This window comes from Lissotriton vulgaris, chromosome 5 (assembly GCF_964263255.1).
Source record: "Lissotriton vulgaris chromosome 5, aLisVul1.2, whole genome shotgun sequence".
In the NCBI taxonomy this organism is placed as follows: domain Eukaryota; kingdom Metazoa; phylum Chordata; class Amphibia; order Caudata; family Salamandridae; genus Lissotriton; species Lissotriton vulgaris.
In genome coordinates, this window is record NC_141693.1 from 1,829,007,737 (window position 1) to 1,829,028,307 (window position 20,571).

At 46.9% G+C, this 20,571-nt stretch overlaps 1 protein-coding gene across 1 annotated transcript in view; it reads left to right on the forward strand.

The window, feature by feature from the left end:
- SKAP1 (src kinase associated phosphoprotein 1) overlaps positions 1-20,571 on the forward strand; it is a 1,438,262-nt gene that overhangs the window by 648,385 nt on the left and 769,306 nt on the right. The window lies entirely within an intron of this gene.

The following is a 20,571-nucleotide window of genomic DNA, read 5'->3' on the forward strand; positions in this document are numbered from 1 at the left end:
ATCCATGTGTGCACGTTTGGATGTGTGTGTGTTAGCTTGAGTGCGTGTATGCCTCGTGTATGCATGGATCCACGTGGCATATCTAAACAAACGTTTACAGGTTTCTGTGTGGCATTGAGTGTGCGTTTTTATGTGGCCGAATGGAACCCTGTGCAATTGTGTGGGCTGCATGTGAGTGCCTATATGCGTGTGTATGCATGTGTGGGCTTATATCTGTATTTGCTTGTGTACTTGCATGGCAATATAGAACTGCTGTATTGTGTATGTGTGTGCATGTGTGTGTGCGTGCCTATATGTGCCCTGGTGTATTTGCGGGTCTGTTACAAGATAATAATATTCATCATCCTGATACGTGCACCCAATGCATCACCTACCTGAACTCCCATTGATTTTTTTTCTTAGAACACTGTATTTTTATGATACGGTTCTTTAAGGACCATAGTACATTGTCTGCTGCTCTTCGGATAGTTAGGATGTAGGATGCATCTGCTACAGCCTCCTGCACGACTTGGACACAGCACATGCTCCTACAGATGTGTACCTCTTGTTATGTACTTTTAGTGTGACAGTGTAAATTATGACACACCCTTCCCCGTTAACACACAATTGGTGGCCGCCAATTTTACATTCTAGCTAGGCAGGTTTGGGCTAATAGCCAACATTTGCTACAGCGCTCCCATCTGACCCGTCCCTGCGTGGCCTATCACCCTCCAGGTCCAAGTATGTCTGTCCCATTCCCTAGACTGCCGCCCGCTACACCCTTCATCCCCTAGCAAAGCACATCCAACTTAATTTGTAAACTAGTAAGTGCCAGGGCCCTTGCTCTTTTGACTGCTCCTGGCTGTGTGCTTCTGGTTCTGATCCTCACCCCTCTCCCTAAAGGTTAGCAAGAGCACGTCACTTGAGGGAACAATATATCGCTTAGCAGTGCCAGTTCACAGAGGCATTTGGTGGCAGGCACCGATAGTCTGTCTGGAAACCACCCGATCACAAGCATCTGCAATGCAATTGGTTTCGCATTTACGCAAGTTTGAGCTATTGGCATTTTAAATGACAATGCCTTTTATTTATGTTTTGGTTTTAAAAACATAAATAAGAGGCATTGTCATTTACAATAACAATAGCTCAAAGTAGCGTAAATACAAAACCAACACATAAATAAAAATGTTAATAACTCTAACTTTTGCAAAGGCGAGACCGATGCAATGCAAATGCTTCTTTTCCTGTGTAGTTTCAAGTCCCCCGTTCATTGTTCCTCCTCCTCATTTCTTGATTTATAGTGCCTTGATCCAAAGCGCTTCACACAAAGTAACCTAAATACTGCAATACAAAGAAATAAAAATGAAAATCTCAAGAGGTGTTACAGGATACTCTCGAGCTACTACAGTGAGCAAGAGTTCCTTTAACCTTTCCTAAAAGGAGTTATGGTGTGCCCCAAGCGAATAGCGTTAAGACGAATGTTCCAGAACCCTTGTGTAAAAATGCAAACGCGTAAATTCGCACAAGGAGTACGGGAGACCGGAAGACTGAATTGCGAGCCAGAGTGAAGAAAGCAAGAAGGTACACTTAAAGAGAGCCAGGAGCATAGATAAGATGGGGCAAGTGAGTGTAGACATTGAGGACAATATAGAGACATGATGGAATCCAAGCTGATGGAGGCTACTGGAGCTTGGATAGGGGGGGAGAGGTGTGAGTACGATAGACAAGAGGAGACGGGTGCAAGAATTTTGAATAGAATAGAATGATGTGGAATAAGGAGACATTTTGGGAGACCAACGTAATCTGAAGAGCAATATTTGCTGCAAGAAATAAAAAAGCATTTGAAGGAGAAGAAAAATAATAAAAGAATGATTTTGAGGAAATACGATGAAAGCAAAAATTCTTAACCACAGATGAGTTGTAAAAAAAATAAAGAAAAAATCTGTGATGAGTTGAAGAAGATTCCATGATTTGTACCTGAGGGAGACAATGGGATAGGAATCGAGGCAATGTGAATAGGAGGCGGGTAGTTATGGTTGAAGCGGGAAAGAAGAGAATCTGGTTTTTTAGGGTTGAGTTACAAGAAATACACCAACATCCAGTTTTCAAGTGCAGAGTGACAGACTGATTAGATTATGAAGAGAATCACAAATGGAAGCAAATGAGAAATACATTTGAAACTCACCAGCACTGAATTGTGAGTTAAATCTAATAGAAGCTAAAGGAACAGTTCAGATGGAGAACAGATTTGATCCTAACACTGAGCCTTGGGACACAAGGTAGAGGACAGGACAGGAGGAGAAGAATACAACACTTTTCCAAGAGACTGTGGAGGAGTGGTCAAAGATATAGGAATGAAATTCTGTAAGGAAAGTGCCAAAACTCTCAGGTTTGGAAACCATATGTAAGCACAGAGTGATCCACTGGGTCAAAAGCTGCAGAAACATCACAAAGCATAAGAACAGAAGACTGTTGTAAGAAATGGGGGTTACCCAAATCTCCAAGGGGGTAGCATGGCATCAAGCGGGCAGGCCAAACTTCGAGGACATGTGAAGCATTCACGCAGCACCCACAGTCAACACACCAGGCACATCACAAAAGAGGCAGGACACCAGTTTGAGTTGGAAAAAGATACGTAGTTTAGTAGGGTTTCCAACCTGCAAGGCAAAAGAATGCAAAACAGTAGTGTCACACAGGACGCCAAATGGCGCCAGAGCCAAGTGAATAATGGGGGGAATTATTTACATAGGAAGTAGTCCATGCTGAAAGGAAAAAAGTTGGTTAAATGAACATTAGACCTGGGGCCAATCTGGCGGGGCCAACTCAGGCTCTCATCCTCGGGGGTAGGCTGTAATTGTAAAATCCAACTTTATGCATAAACACACCGCCTGCGTTATAACGCCAAACCCCACCCCTGTAAGGGAAAAACAGAGCATCACAGCACATTTAATATTAGACAGGAGCACCTGCCATGAATCAACATGGCTGGGTCATTAACCAGGGGCATGAACAGGGGCCTGGAATAACTCGTCAGGCCAACAAGGGGGCTCACCATGCCCAAACCTGTAAGGGAAGGCACCTTCACTTGCCCTATGGGCACCAAAGCATACAAACTCCCAGCATGTGTAAAACAGTATACCTGGACCTCAATAACTTTAGTGTAGGCATAACATTAGCATACTCACATTAGCAGGGTAATCAGCCTACAATACAAACTAGGCACAGAAGCGCACCACACCTAGCCAGGGGTTAACTTGTCCCTGTACCAGTCCAGGGGGGCTCAGTAATGTCCCGGCCCAGTTTAGAGGCTTAAAAGGGGACCAATAGGGCCAACGAGGCTCAGAACAGTTCCCAGGGGCGGTCACTAGTCCTGGGGCGAGCACTGACCCTGTGCCCCGACTTCCACACAGGTTAATCAACCCATTGCGCACCTCACCCGTGCGGACATTAGGCAGTACCTAACAGTAGCATCAATCATGGGCAGGGCGCAGTAACCTAAGCACCCAGCATCGACATAAGGTGTGGCCGTGACTCAGGCGGCCTCGATGTTTCCTAGGGGGACCCTATGGGCTAGTTATTGGACCCCCTACAACTGGCACAGTCTACTGGGGCCACTGACTCCGCTGGGGCCCAACGTTGCAGGTGCCCACTGCCAGACGGGGCACCTGGGAAGTTAGTCTGGTTCTTGGGGCGGGCACCGACCATATGCCCCGACACACCCCCAACCCACGATGTGGCTGAGTCCCCACTCACCGGTAGACCTGCGATGGGTGAAGGGGCTCCGGCTCCTCTGGGGTCTCCTTGGCGGTGGGGGCAGGCACCGGCAATGTGCCTCGAGGCCCCTGCCCCACAGAACTTGCGTCGTGGGACTCTCTCTCTCGGCTTCCCTGCGGGGCTTCCCTTCCACCTCACCCAGGGCTCCCTCGACCTCCCGGGAGCCCTGCAACTCTGTCAGGTCGCTTCTCTTGGCTGCCCGACCGGCAGCTCGCGGGGGCGCTGTCTCCGCCTTCACCGGCGGCTTCAGACAGCCGCCTCAATTCTCCTCAGGGTCCGGCGGCGAGGCAGGCACCGACAGTGTGCCCCGGCCCCGCCTCCCTCAACAGCACGTCTTCCCGGCACCGGCCCCAGTCCACAGGCACAGACCGGCGGGGTGGGCTCCCGCTCCGGTCGCTCCCACGGGGCCCCCTCACAACCACGGGGGTTCCGCACTGCACTTCACCCGGGTCCCCCTCCTACCTCACGGGGACCCGGGGCTTAGACTCGGCTCCTTTCCGCCTTCCAGGCCACCCGGGCCGGCAGCCAATCTCTGCGCGGCGTTGGCGGGGGCGGGCCGATGACGCGGCCGGACGCCCCCGTCACATGACGCGAGTGACGCAGCCTCAGGGCCTAGCACGGCCCCTTCTTCACTTCGGCGGCCCTCTCCTGGTACCGGGGGCCGCCGCAACGATACCCACCACAGTGGGGGGGTCCCACAAACGCTGGGCTGCGGCGGTAAGATCGGCGGCAACTAGGCGCAATCCTCAAGCAGCGCCACAGTCTCCTCGGCGGCAGTAAGGGGTAGGCTCCCTTTCAGTTATTTATTTTTATGGCGCTATCCTCCTCAGAAAAAGGGCGCTTTTCACAGAGCACAGCTCCTCCTTTGGCCCACACAGCTTCCAGGGCCAACAGCTCTCCGGGGGCCACACCAGCCCCAGCGCTTCCACACACAGCGCTCTACAGGCAGCCCCTCACAGCGTCAGAGCTTCCACAGGGGGGGCCACAACTTCCTTGGGGGCATCAACCTCCCCAGAATAGCGCTTGATAGGCAGTACCTCACAAGGGCAACAGTTCCTCCAAGCAGCCCAGGGGCACACTCCTCACCTCCTGGGGCTTCAGTTGCGCTGCGCTGGCGCAGTTCCAGGTCCAAACAGCGTCAGTGTCCTGGGTAGGGGCCCTTCCTTCCTCAGGGGCCAGGGGGACAGCAGAGGGGGGGGTTCTAGGGGTGCAAGGCCCAGCTCACAGGCCCATGTGGCGGTAGCACCTCGCAGCAGGTCCCCTCTCTTCCTAGTCCCAGCGCTGACTGACTTTCTGGTGGCACTTCTCGCTACTTATACCCTCCTCCCTCACAGTGCCAGCACCTTCCGGAATGTTGGGGATAACTGGTTCACACTGGCTCAAGGGGAGGGGTTGAGCACCCTGGGTGCCAGGCTTCCCTCCAAAAGCTAGGGGTAGCTGGGTAATATTATCTAGTCTGCTGACCTATGGCAGTCCAGTGGCAAAACCCAGGGCCATGGCATCCATTTTAAAAACACTACATTTCAGTCCGGTGCAGTTTTAAAATGGGGAATTTTACAAGTGCTCACATTATTACATGATATTACATTTTCAGCAAGGTGTCTCACACCACTCATGGCCTATACAGGTTTAATCCCATGGGGGAGACATCCTAGATATGGGGGTCAAAAGCGAAAAATTTTGGGGGAAAAGGCCAAGTCCAACAACTGTTTATTGTGTTGAGCATATAGGATGATGTTTAAAACAGAAGGGAGTTCAGCTTCAGTTGAAGAACCAGGACAAACGCCAGATTGAACATAAGAAAGAAGATCATTGATTTGAAGAAAAGAAGAAAGAGACAATACTTTCAAGTATTTTACAAAGGAAGGGAATCTGGGAAATAGGCCAAAAGTTAGATAAATCATTAGGTTCAAAACTAAAAATTTTAAGTAATGAAAGGACCGCAGCTGTTTTCAAAGAGGAGGGGAAGAACCCAGAAGAGACAGATTGAAAAGGAGAACAAATAAACCTCATTACAATGTTGCCTCTCCACTCAAAACTTCCAAGGAATATACGTCTTCCATTAAGTTATTTGGCTTCTTCCTGTGCAGGTTGTTGTAGACCTAGAAAGCAGACTACTGAAAAACAATTCTTGGTTTAACAGATTGCCCAGAACTATGCTTTCCCCTTTCTCTGGAAAAAATAACACTTTAATAGTTGCTGTCTTTATAGTAATTGTTAGACGTTTTCCTTTTTTTCATCTCCCAGATTTTGAATTTGATTCCAGATGCATGTTTTTTCCCCTCAAACTTGGCTAGAAATTTTGTGGAGACGTTTTTCTCGTGTTTTTTAGGCTAATATAATCCAGTTTGGTTTTCTCCAAAATGAGGTAGAATCATCTGCATGCATCTCCACTTTGAAATATTGGCCTACTTGATTATCATTATGTTATTCTTCCTTCATAGTTTCCTGACTGTGCCTCTCAACCTCTGTCCTCAGCAGAACTTGATGCTGTGCCATTTGCTTCGATTCCCCCCACATTGGCGCCTGCCTTTGTGCTGCCGCCTGTCTCTCTCAAACTCTGCCACCACTCTTTATCTCTTTATGGTAGTCCGAGGACATTGGGTCACAGCGTGGTTTACATGGGGTGATCAAGTGAGGCAGATAGACTCAGCGAGGTCACTGCTGCTTCTCGATCTGTGTGTCATAGGATGGAGTTCCAACGTGGCCAAATCCTTCTTTTATGCTTCCATAAGTTTACATATGTTTATTATTGGTAACATTTGTTAGTTGCCTGCTTGGTAATGTAAAAAATGCTGTATTTATAAATATGAATGCATATTCAGTGGATATAAGGCATTACTTAGGACTCTGCTGCACTCGGCCATTGTACGAGCGATCCAGGCACACTGGAAGAACGGGCAGGAGGAACCCCACTTATCTCAGGTGTGCCAGTACGTAATGATGTCGGCAGGCACGGTGAAGGCGGTCACTTGCCTATACGGCAGGTTGATTACCGAGGGATTGGCTCCTCTCACCACTTTGAGGACCCGCTGGGAGGAGGACATTGGTAGGGAGATCCCGGAAACGACCTGGTCCCAGTTGGTGAGACGGGCCTGGAAGGGCACACGCAACGCCCGTTTCCAACTGGTCCACTATTATGTTCTCCATAGAGCGTACCTGACCCCGGTGAAAGTCAGGCGTTATTTTGCCACGGCCTCGGCGGAATGCCCTAGATGCCCGGCTCAGGAGGCGGACCTCCTACACATGTTATGGGCCTGTCCAGAACTGACATCCTACTGGCAGGAGGTAGCGACGACCCTGGAGGAGGTGACAGGGAGACTCTTATCATTGGATGCGGCGGTGGGGCTCCTACACTGGTTTCCCCATACCCCCAGGAATAAAATTTCTAGTAAGTTTATCGACCTGGGGCTCCTCCTTGCTAAACGAGAGGTGACTAGGAACTGGAAGGCACAAGCTGGTCCGGCGGGCAGCAGATGGCACAGTGAGCTTGTGAAGTGGGCGGCGGGAGAGAGCGCACTGAGATATCAACTGGCTTGGAGGCAGGGTAATGAGAAGGCGCAGGAGGCCGCGTTGGAGTGGGAGATATTGGTGCAGGCCCTCAGGGATTATAGTGCCCCTAGCGACTCTGAAAGTGAAGAAGCGACTCACCCCGAGTCCCGGTGAACGTTAGTACTGACAGTCCTATTGCCTTCCCCGTGGGTCCGATAGCAGATCCTATGTTGATAGCTCCCCGGCGCTGGTGGTGGGGGGGGGGGGTTTCTCTTAGTTAGTAGACATTTATGGGGAGGGGGTTTATTTTGGGGGTTTTAGGCTTGTTTGGAAAATCAGATGAACGACAGTGCATTATCCGGACCAGCTCCAGCATCCTACTGACCCCCATTGCAATTCGCCGCCCGACCCCAGGGTTGTGGGCTGGTTGGCTGTGTACAGACTTTACGGAGAGGGGCCAGAGGGCTTTATTCTGTTACTATTGCTTATGATACCATGCTGGTCGTTACTGTACTGATTTACTGATTCCTGCAATAAAAATATATTTAAAAAAAAAAAAAAAAGGCATTACTTAGGATTAATCATAGACTGAAAGGAAGTTTAGACAACGGGGTAGTCTGTCTTAGAACAGGAACGTGCTGCTGTATGAACAAGCAATTTTTCTGAGTTTGTTTGCAGGGACAGTCCTGTATTATAATATCTACCCTGGCAACATTATTTTCTTGCCTTGTCTTTTCTTTTTCTGTCTCTCTTGCTTTTTTTTTTTTTTTAAGTGCTGTGTCACAATTTGGATACTTCAGAGTAGTGTATTTTGGCAAATTCTCATATTGTTGACTTGAAGTGGGAAGTTAGTGTCCCAACTGGTACAGGTGGGCATCAGCTGATATTCATCAATCATTTACCCCTTTTGTTACCAGTGCAGATGAAGGCAGTAAGGAACAGTTCCATTTTGCAGCTGTTCCTGAAATGCGGGTGGTTAGGTTCTGCCCTGAGAGACTGATTCAGTGTGTCCCAGAGTTTGAGACTCTGTGTTCCCAGTTATCGCTCTAATTGTTTTCGCCTTTAAAACTAACACCTTAGCAACACTCATGCAGAATCAATTTATGTCGGCCGCATTCGACACGGTTAGCCATGCAGTTCTGCTAAGTAGGCTGGAAAAACTGGGCGTGAAGGGCAAGGCCCTGAAATGGATACAATCCTACCTGACAGGTAGACAACAGGTGGTGACCCTAGCACCCTTTTCATCTCCCAAGTCCCTGGTCAGTCATGGAGTACCTCAGGGCTCCTCGATCAGCCCTATTCTTTTTAATCTATATCTGCAGCCTCTAATCCCCATGGTTAAATCCTATGGAATAGATTTGATAAATTACGCCGACGACGCCCAATTCATGTTCTCCTTAGAAGGAAGACAGGCGGTGACCATGGAGACCTTTCAGAACTGCATGAGCAGGGTCTCCGGGTGGCTGAAAATAAACTCCCTTCAATTTAACGAGGGGAAGACGGAGGTAGTCTACTGCTCGTCAGCCAAACTGAGTCAGTAACCTTCCTACGAGATCAGGCTTGCGCCGGGAGCTGATCCTTGCATCCCAGTCAAGACCGTGCTCAATCTAGGGGTACTGTTTGATGCGGATCTCCAAATGACCTCTCAGACCAATAAAACCATCAGTGTCTGCTATGGACTGCTGAAAGCGCTCAGGCAGATTTTGCCCCTTCTGCCTGATGAGTCTAGACCGCTAGTGGTTAGGAGTGTGATCCTGGCCAGACTGGACTACTGTAATTCCCTATATCTAGGGGCCCCTTTATACATCTTACAGGGGCTCCAGAGGGTCCAGTCTATAGCGGCCAAGCTGGCACTTAAAAGACCTCGCAGTTCCTCCACTACGTTGGCGCTCAGAGACCTACACTGGCTGCCTATCGGGAGTAGAGTCGCTTTTAAGTCCCTATGTATTGTGTATAGAGCCCTGCACAACACGGGACCTATTCCTCTACAGGAAAGGCTCACCTGGTATAGGGCCACCAGGTCCCTGCTCCTCTAGCCTGGGTTTGGCAGCAACTACCAGGATCAGGAGATCGAGGATGGGAGGCAGAGCCTTCTGTACTTCTGCATCCAGGCTGTGGAACGAGCTTCCCCAAAACATCAGGCAAATTAACACCCTACTGGGATTCAGAAAGAGCCTGAAAACATGGCTGTTCACCAAAATCTAATCCCCGTGACTCTATCTAATAGTTCCGGCGGCTGTTTTATATGTCGTGACAGCTAGTGTATTGTTGTACCATCTGACTACTTCCTGTTTGGGCGCCAGGATACCCGTAGGGTGACAGTTGCGCGTTACAAATAATAAATACAAATACAATTTAAGTGGCAAGGGTACTGTTCGCCCATGTGGCATTTTATTTCCCCAATGTATTACTTTCTGAGAACTTAGTTCCTCTTTGTGTGCCTTCTTTTGTGTTGGTCGGTGCTGCGCATTAAACATTAAAGGCATATCAGTGCTCTCCCCCCCTTACCTCCCCCCACAGTCACTAGCAAATTGTCCTACATTGATATGTAAAGGGTATTCTGGTTGTGGTTTAAGGGCCAGGAGCGAAGGGCATGTGGCCGATTTGACCTCTGGGCGTTTTACCCTCGAGGTGTGGGATCTGTAGAGGCTGGTAGAATGAAGTATTTTTGGTGAAAATGTTCAGGTTTTTAATCACTGGGGAGCATGAGGGACAGAGTTCGGTGCAGTGTCAGAGGTAGAGCTTCACAGATGCTTAAGGCTTTTCCTGAGAAGGATTGTTGAACAGTTTGCTATTTGGGGGCGATCAGAATTTTCAGGCACCTCTCCTTTGTGCTGCACAGCTCCCTCTTCTAATTGTTTAGAGTTGTGGTGTGCTGTCTTGTATGAGAGTCTGGTATTCGTGAAGATACGTGTGTTCCAAATTAAGATCCTTCAAAGCAGTGACAGTTTAAGGATTTGGGGAGCCGCGAGTAAGGCACATTTTGGGGCCCACTGTCTAAAGCAATTTTGAATTGTATTATCGGTTTTGTCCTAAATCATGACCAGATGATGCTAAACAATGCATAATCATATATATGCTAAATGCTCAGTACAAGTGTCCTACAAAACCAATTATATTCACCACTGGAACCTGCTTGTATCACACAGGCCTGTCATTTCACACGGTGCAGATGTGTGAAGCACAGTTTCTTTGCTCACCACTTGGTGAATCGATGGAGAGTCATTGTCACTCAGCGAGCTATAAACCCTTACACAGGATAGGTTTCCAGCTTAGTTGTGAACGCCCTGCACAGCCGGGCTCCAGTGGCAGCTGGCATGTATTGAGGGTGGTAAGGCGGGGACACAAAAAAATATATATACATTTACCTGCCTGCGAGATACAGTGTCCTACTCCTTCGGTATTCTCTGAAGGCAGGCTGCAACGCGGGAACCAATCCTGGCGCTGCTCTCACCAGCATTAAAGCAGCACCAGGATTGGCGGGTGTGGCCTCACTCAGTGCTCTCAAGAGGACTGGAGAGCTGCGCTTTCTCTAACCTAGCTGTCTAAGACAGCTAGGTTGGAGAAGTTTAAATGTACATGTCTTGCTGGCTGTTTCAAGACGGCCGGCCAAAGAGACATGCACATTGCGTATAGCTCCCTGCTGCCAATTGGCAACACTGAACCTCCTCCCCCCCATCTTGTCACTCAGTTCGGGACAGGCCGGTTGGTGACAAATAAAACTGTAATAAATAAACGTTATTACCATTTTATTTTTCCGCTCTGGCCTGGGGTTTTTCTTTGTGGGGCAACGCTTCTCTGCTCAAATGGAGGAGCCTCCCCTGACGGGCCCCAATTAAAACCCTCCGGCAGGGCTTAATTAGTAAAAAAAAAAAAATCAAGTGCCAGGTCTCTCGTCAGGAGGCTACAGCAGCTTGTGCCACAGCTTGCCCCTGCCAGCGCTGCCAGTAATGGTAACGACACAACAACTAACCATCACACTATTACAAGTGTGACTGTTCCGACTATTTCAGACCCCACAAAGCTATAAGAATGGCTTGGGCGGCATGTAATAGTAATTTTTGATGTATACTGAATGATGAATTAGCTGTTGTTGTGATGATCCCTAAATTGACCAGACAGCGCCATCTTGTGGCAGACTGTCACAATTACCGGTGTTGACAATTAAGTACCACCAGCTCAAATTAAGCACTGCCATCCAGTATCAGTAACTTCAGGTACTGGAGATTTGGGCAGAAATCCTACCGGCTTGTAATCGGCCCCTTGTTCTGTGTTGGCTGTCGTGTATGAATCCTTCATTACCACCCTGCACATATCATCGTTATATGCTGCATTTACACTCCATTCATCCATTGGCACCAGTCTGTGCCTCCCTGCCCCAGCCATCTTTGATTGCCGCGCTCACATGTTATTCATTCATTCATTTGCATCAATCTCTGTCACTCTGAAAGTGTTTTTTTTTTTACAATTGCTGCACCACATTCTCTTCCTTCATGCCTTCTTGGCCTGCTGTGGCTAATATTTTTGATCATTGTCTGCTTATCAATTGACATCAACCTATCCACCCTGCTTTGCTTCTTTTTTTTTATCATATTCAGTCATAGGCCCCACTCTGTGTCACAAAGCACACGACCTCTTATTGAATGGTGGCTTTTAATTGATAATCTCCAATTCTATTCTTCCAGTAGTGCCCACCCATTCCACGCTACTCCTGCTTTCACTGCTTGCATTGGAAATTGCCACCCTTCCGTCTTATGCCTTCCATACCGTCTTAATTCATTTTTTTTTATATTTGTCTGTTGAGATTAATCTGTGTCAAATCACCTGGCTCTTCTGGGCATGCCACATTTTATTTATACCATACCTTCCAGTCTCTCTTGGCTTGCTACTAATCGTAGTCTACCCTCCATTCTGTTATGCACTGACAAGTCTGCGCCATGCCATGTGTGACCACTTGTCCTGGTGCTAATCTTTGATTGTATTCACATTTTGATAGTCTCTACAGAAAGCTACACCGGACCTGCTTGTCAGTGTTTCATTCTTTCACACACTGGTACCCAAGTCAATCCACTCATGCCCTTTTGCTTTGTTGTGCTTTCATTTTATTAATCTATTGGCATCTCTCAGATCCTCCTGGTTTGCCACAGACATTAGGTGCAAATGTTTTATCCTCTGCCATTTATTCATGATCTCCTGACAGATACTGATGCCCTTTTATTCAGTTCTTCTGTTGGCATCGGTCTGTACATGCCATCCATGCCCCCTTGACCTGCGGCAGCTATTGGCTGTCATTTTCGTTCTGTTGACCAATTAACATATGAATCTTTGCTATACTGCACGTTTTCTTTATTTTTTGTGCTTTCATTCTTCTAGGCTTTTTCCAGGGTCTTTGCCACTCTGTCTAGGCCCTGTTGGCGTGCCTCGTCTATTCATCCTTATTTTATGCAATTTATTTATTTATTTTATTTGAAAGGTTTTATATAGCGCTGGCTAGACCCGAAGGTATCAGAGCGCTTTATATGAGTTTATGCAATGAATCTGTTAGTAACTGTCTGAGCTATACCTTTTAAGCCCTTTCTGAAATTCAATGTATTTATTGTAAACTGCCTGTGCCATGGGCCACACCCTCTGAGCACATTACCATTTCTTGATTGGTGCAAATTCACTATTGCTCAATGAGTTAACCACTCACATCTGGTGATCTGCCAGTTGTGAGTTTGTTAGCCGATAAGGCAAACAGCCTTTTATCCTTCAGAAGATAGAACATTGATTACTATTACATTTGGTGATTGTAGCACCTCTTGTTTACAACTCACAAAAGTGCAACACGAAGCGCTGTGTCAAAAACAAATTATTACTATTATTATATCTATTCCACACCAGCCATGCCCCCTTGATGTTTTGTTCTATTTGTTTTGAAGCTTTGTAAAGTGCCACATGTCCTCGTTTGATTATTTGAAAGTGTAAAAGTCTATACAAAAACACGTTGCTTCGAGTGAGTGTATGGAACAGTACCTCCTCATTGGAGATGGGAATCATGTCCAGTGTTATTCCATCCGGATGCTCGACCTGTGTTCTGCGAAGATTTTAAGCATAAGCGAGTTTGAGATTGAGCCTGGGCCCCTGACAACCCAAGGAGCAGTCTCTGTGTTGCAGCTGAATGAATGTGCACTGATTAATAGAGTAGCTACTCAGTGTGTGTGCCTTCATGGAGCATTGATAGTAGTAATGAAAGTTGGAAGTCTGGGTTTGTCACCCAGTGGTCTCTGTGAACAATGCAAAGCCCCTACACGTGATCCTTGTGTCCACTGAGAGCCAGTACAGCACTTTCAGAGTTGCTTTCATAGGACTGCATTTTGCAGGGATCCAAGCACGGTTGCCCCCTGATTCTGCAACCTGTGGACTAGGTTTTTGGGAGCACTGTGTATATGACTTTGCTACTTTAAAGAAGTATCGAGATCAGGGCCCTAAAAACGTCCACAGGTTGGTCAGTTTAGACAAGTGGGCGAACGTACTTACTGTACAGAAGGTCTGATAGTGACCCCTTGGAGCACTGCGTTAACGTGGGCAGCAAAAGAGTGATTGGCTTCATAGTATCCCTGGGTTCCTTACTTTCAGCAAGGCTGAAAGAGGTATGAATGGCCGGAGGTCGAACAACGACCCCTGACAGCCTCCCCACCAGAACCTGCAGTCTTCTGTATTCATGCAGGAAAAGCTCTCCTTCGTCCAGTGTGGAAGGTGGCCTAAGCGTAGGCCCTGTGCACCGCCTTCTCTGGTTTGAGTATCAGCAGCAAACACGTGTAAGTTTCCCCGTGCTGCTTTTGGAGCTGAGCCAGAGAAGCTAGGTAGACATTAAAGATCAGGGATCGGTGTATGTCATGACACTGATTAGCATCTGTCCTTTGCCACAGCGCTCACGCCCTCTGAACCTTCTAGCTGTTCTGTAAGACTCCACCAACACCATTCTTAGTTTTAAGCTTTGGCTGGACAGGGATAGGATCAGGTTCTAGACCAAGACACACCCTGACACTCTTGCCCCCTAGCACAGACATTTCAGGGGAGTTCCGTCAGTGATCCACCATATTGTAGGCAGCAGAAAGGTCAAGGAGTGCTTTAAGCTGCTTTATTACCTTGCCGCCTGTGCTCTAGTCATTTGTTGACCTTTCATTCTATTGGTCTGTCTCCTCCCCGTTTGGACCAGCTGCCCATATCCCCTTGGCATGCCACATCTGTTTTGAACATTCGTCTTTCATTCAAGTCTTCCTTTGGCACCTGCCAAGCCCTTTTGACTTGCCCCGTATATTTGTCATTTATGCCCTGGCATATGCCCGAGCCATGCCCACTTTAATTTCTCTGGATCATTAATCTTCCCAGATCCTACATGTACCCACTGACTAACTGCACTATTCCTGTCGTGACAAATTCAGGGCATTCCTGCCTTCCTTGTAGTGACTCTGTTCCGAGTTTTTCAACATCTTATGCGGTTCTTTCTTTCAGGCGTCCTCGCCTATGGAGCGCCCTGCCTACAGACGTTCATCTATAGGTTTTGAAACCGTGGCCCTTTGCTTCTCGAACGTGTGCGTCTCTTCCGTCTACGTAAGCGACAAAGTATACCTAGGGGCCTACTTGTCTCTGTCGCTTAATAAATCTGTTTCTCGTAACATCAACTGCTGACACTGAAATATGACGTCGAATCCCGACAAGGTGATCTCAGCATCCCAACCCTCCGAGGTCGGTAAATTAAGTACCTCTGTAATAGTGCACATGTTATTTTCAACGCCAAAAATGCTACATAAACTTTAAAATAAAACAAACTATTATCGGTTCACTGTAATCATGCCCTTTTGATTTGCCACGTTCGACCTGAAGGTATTGGCTTTACATGAGCACAATTAACATTGCACAAGAACACATTTATTTTTGTTTTGTTTTGTTTTTTAGGCGCGGGGAGATTACATGATTTGCCCACAATCATAGGATGTTGATCCTATGATTGGCCAATATTGCATTCTGTTTCTCCAGTGACCTCAGCGTGTGACACCTCTTCCCAAGCCACGCCTCTTGACCGCAAGGCTTTCATCCTATTCGCCCTCTGGTATCCGCCTGTGCCACTCTTCACACTGGGGGTCGCTTGAAAAGCAGGGTTAGAACCTACATTTGGGTTACGTGGCGCCATCTCGTGGCCGCATCTAGCATCCTCAAAAGTACAGCACCCGGGAAGGTGGGGGCGGGCGCAATGATGAATCAAAAATATCAGTCGCAAAAGACGCAGGATATAAATAGAAGCCATAACTACAGTTACCCAGGGAACAGCTGGAAAAAAAATCAGCTGCCATTTCGAAAATGGCATGCCACACTTTGTGGTCGTGCCGTCACCGCGCAGAATCAGAAGAGGGCGAGCGACGGAGAAAATAAAAACATTTAAGGCAAAATTATGTTCGTTTTAGTAATGTGATAAAGAAGTCCCAGGGACATGTTTTCAGATTTAGTGTTCTTCCCTGCGCACGGAGAAAGCCCCACAGACATCTGTTTGCATAAATTGTGCGTGGCAGCGTCAGATTTGAATGGAATTTATCTGCATTTCATAGGCTCGGCTTGAGGTAAATTGAAATGGATGGCGGGGCAGACTCCGGGCGGACATGTTGGTTTTTCCACCGTGCCTGAACTTTTCACCCTGGGGTCCGAGGCCGGTCACGGGCTGCCTCGTCGGAACTCGTGCTGTGGTGGAGGCTGGACACAGGCTGACCTATTAAGCGTGACCTCTCTTGCAGGGTTGGAGTAAGGGCAGGGCTTGACCTGTCTGAAGTATACCGCCAGCGTCTTCCCTTCCCTCTTTCTGTACTCCTTTCTCTCTGACCCCTCAGCCTCACCCCCCACTCCTGCTCCCCGCTGCACTTTCAAAAGACCCAAAGGCAGCGTTAAGCATCCAAATGACATAACGTGTTCGCTCTTCCGACTTCACAATTCCCTTTGTCCACTCTTTTCCTGTCCACCCCTCCCCCACCTTACTCCCGTATTGCGCTTTCATGTGTCCCAAGTGTTAAGCGCTATACAAGTTTGTAACAAGACAGGTGCTACTTTCTTTCCACTTCACCATACTCTTTATTTTTCCCTTGTCTCCTTTCCCTGCCTTGACTGTCAGGCCATTTTCTCTCCTGTTATGCATAGTGCTTTGCTAGGATCCAACAGCAACATTGAGCACTACACATGCCGCTTAGATGGCATTTGACTGAACACACCACCAGAGAATCATCTACAAGAGTGTAAAGCAGAGGGAATCGGTACCTCTGTCAGTAGGATGTCAGCAGAGTCAAAAACAGGATACAGGGAAGACTTTGCTTCTCCATTATGGATTCTCGCCAGTAACATTATTATTAGCAAAAACATTATTGAAGAGAGTCCTAGTTCACTAAGGTGTCCGTTTCAGAGTCAGAATTCACATAGTGGTGCGTGGCAAAAGTATGAACTCATCACAAGTAAATCTGCCCTAGATATGGCTGGGACATGAACACAGTTTACAAGAGACAGCTTTTCTGATGGAAAAATGAGCCTTTGATCTCCTGGAGAGTGTCTGTCATCTTTTGGTGCCAATTTGTGATGCATGAATCTATCCAACTAGCTACAGTCAGTTTAGAAGAACTCATCATAAAGGATATATTGCAGTTTAGATTTGCTTACACTGTTTTTTGGTCTTCTGAGTGATGCATCAGAGCCCTATTTACTTAGAAGTTATAGCGAGAGCTCAGATAGAAGGCCGGTAGTGAAATGGTTTGATTCAGATGAAAATCTGAAATTAGTTTGTGCAACAAGGAAGAGTGAATCCTTAACCGCATCGCTGCGGCGGTTATTTTTCTAAAAGCCGCGTAAGATGACGAGCTCAGCTCGTCATCCGCACACGCCCCCTGTGGCTGATGACGAGCTGAGCTCCTCATCAGCATCGAAGGGGTTAAGAAGATCTTATTAGGATGGAAAGGTCTATGCTTCCTGCGTGCCTAGAACTTGAATTTCACTCACTCTCCTGATGTTGCTACTGAAAATGAAACTTTTGTACGTTCTGTAACTCTACACTTGATATATTGATTGATGTATTGGTTGAGCAGAGAGAGTCCAATTGTATTAAATAAGATAGCGTTTCTTTCATATGGAGGGAGAAAGCCTTCTAACTTGATGACCCTCAAGAAAATATTTAATCACCGGAATGGTAAAAAAGATGCCTGGTAGGGACAATTTAATGGCAGCCATCCGTACTTTATTGGAGCTAAATTGAAGGCCCAATTTGCCAAATAAATTCTCTATAGGACCTTCAGATGCAGGATCACTATCACTTGAAAATGCAGGAAGCTCCTGTAGAAGGCATTAGCTCTTTCATGATGTTCATGCAGACTTTCACGTGAACTTATCGTATCTACTCCTGAGCCAGGCGCCTGAGCTTGTCCTTTCCTTTACTCTTCGTCCACATTCACTCACGTATCCCTTGAGCATTAGAATACATATCGGCAATGACAGGTTTGCTGAGACATGGCCAGACCTTAACAGATCACACTCCGCTCTAGTACTTAGGCTGTACTGCAACCTCACATTCACCAAAGTAAACAGGAATACAAGTTCCCTCTCCAGATGTTTGAGCTATGGGACATACAAATACTAAAAGACACACCATAATACAACCTCCCTGTCTATTTTCCTTCCTGCTTTGAAATGATGAGCCATTTAGAACCAACAAACATGACTTGACATGAAATAATGCTTGCTTTAGAGGCTGGCCATTAGCTGCCCTATGTGTTCTCTAACTCAGGTGCACAGCATGGCAAAGGATTGCCTATGCGAGCAGTTGTTGGGGTTCAAGGTGTCTTGCTAACCTGTGTAACCTCTTGTTGGGGTTCGAGGCGAGGTATAGGCTGTCCTATAAGGTATCTTTCTGGGGTTCGAGGTGCTTCTCTGGCTAACCCGTGGGATCTCTTATTGGGTGTTCAAGATGAGGCAAAGCTCACCTTTGTGAGCTCTTCTTTGGGTCTTCAGTGTTGCATAGGCTGACCTATCAATCAACTAATCAGTCATTTGTGTTGTTGGGCTGGGATTCAAGGTCGGCCTTAGGCTGAATAATGTGAACAGTTATTGGGGTTCGAGGCATGGCACAGGCTGACCTCTGTGAGCACTTGTTGAGGTTCGAGGCCTGGCATAGTCTGGCCTATGTGGGCTGTAACTAAAGTTAGAAGATTTTCACAAGATAACCTGTGTGTGCTCGTGTTTGGGTTTCAAGCACAGGCTGACCTAAATTAACTCTTGCTGGGGTCTGAGACCACCAGGCGCAGGGTGGCATGTGTGAGCACTTGCTGGGTTCAGTTTGCGTACAATATATTACCTTGCCCAGCTCATGGAGCTGTTTCTCTTTTGATACTTAGGCTCTGATGTAGAGGAGGGAAATAACAGAACTGCTCTGTCCTCAGCATTCATCAGTCATGATATGCAGGTTCGGGTGAAGCCACAATAGGCTCTCTCATCGGGATCACTATGCATACTTGTGCAACTGAAGCTGAATGCAGTGTCACCTCAGCCTTCTAATTTAGTATTGTCTGTTTACCTCCATTTTCAGTGGGGCTGTGTATGTGCATGACGACCATGCAAACCACAGCAGTGGTGGACTAAATTTGATGTCTCCCTGCCCTGCTGGGAGAAAGTTTGCAGCATGTCAGGGATGGAGACGTCACAACACAATGGGGGTACCTTTCCATTACATCGGGGAGTGTACCCAGGATCTGTTACTCTAATCTATAATCAATCAGGATACATCTCCCCAGAGATGTTATCAAAAAAGGCCTAAAATGGCTGCTGTTACAGAGCTAAAGCAGTTTAAGGCCTATTGTCTGATTCCGGGTCTCTCTGTTTGTTGCATCTTAACTGAATCTGATGCAATTTCTTGATCATGTACTTTTATCTATGCACACTATTGTTTTATTGATTCTATTGTAATGATTCTACATTGTTATTTAACTTACTGAATTTCAAATTATGATTGTAATATTGTATTTGTATCTTATTGGTATAATTTGGAATGTCTTTTTTTTTTTTCAAAGATCTCTTTTGCCCCTTGGGTCTGTTCATGCTATAAAACTGCAAATAATCACATTAAATACCTACAAGTTTTGGCTGCATTTATACATTACTGACTATCCAAGTTTAACCACTGACCCTTCTCCTGCCCTCGCTGCTGAAGGTTCCTTGATGGGGAAAAAGGAGGTGTATGTAGAGCGGACCATCCTCCACCAGTATGACAACCTGTTTCCTCTACGCAGGCGGCACCACAAAAGGTTAGCTCTGCAGCCCAGTTTTCCTTTTGAAGGCCTATTCAAACAGAAAAGGTTTCTGCTGTTTCCTGAACAGGGGGCAAGACCACTCTGGGGGTTATGTGCCAATGGCAGATATCAACCTCAAACCTGCTGGGCAAGGATTTGAATCTCTGGGTTGTCTTCTGCTGGTTGCCGACGTCATGAGAGGTGAGTGCCAATCAGTAGGATGAGAGTGAAACTATTACCAGTGCCTACACATGGGCAGGCGTGGAATAAGGGTCTACTGGGCACAAATGCATAAAATAAGTTCGTATTAAAAGACAGCCATAATTATGGTGTAGTGAGCCCTTCAGACCCCTTAAAGTCACAGCACACAGGCTACCTGTGTCCCTGGGCCCTATACAAACGTGTATCAATTTGTATTTGGCATTAGCAGGGTTACTTGTCTCTTGATCAGAAACACCACAGAATATATATATTTTTTTGGTCAAACATTGAATTTTTGGTTTACTTTTTCGATGTCTTGCCAAGCGGTTGCAAGATAAATATACAATGTTTGGTCAGTGTTTAATTTTAATAAATGAAGACGTGGAGGAGACCAAAGTACTTCTTAGGAGCCCTTTGTTGCTGCCGCCGAATGCCAGGGTTGCCCAATACTAAGGCTACCTAGTCTTGATTCCACCGTGCTATACTTTTTTCTCACTCTTGCAGGTTCTTTATCATCCACGCTTCCTCCTTTAGTCTTAAACCCCGCCCCCTTTTATTTTTCCTTTTTTATCCCTTTCTGTCCCTTCCTCTCTTTGCTTTGGGTCGTTGTTTAATCATGAAAAACAAGAAGCGCTCTTCCCCAAAAAGAAGTGCAATCAACTTTCCCATTCAGTGACCTGTAGGTTTTGTTACCGTCTTTCCTCAGTGACCTCTGCAGTGCAAGGAGAATGAATGTTAGTTGACAGTGGCATTATACAAAACAGAAAAAGACATTCATGAATTTCCAGAACAGCATTTAAAACGATCATTGCATAGAGCATTGGGTGATTGC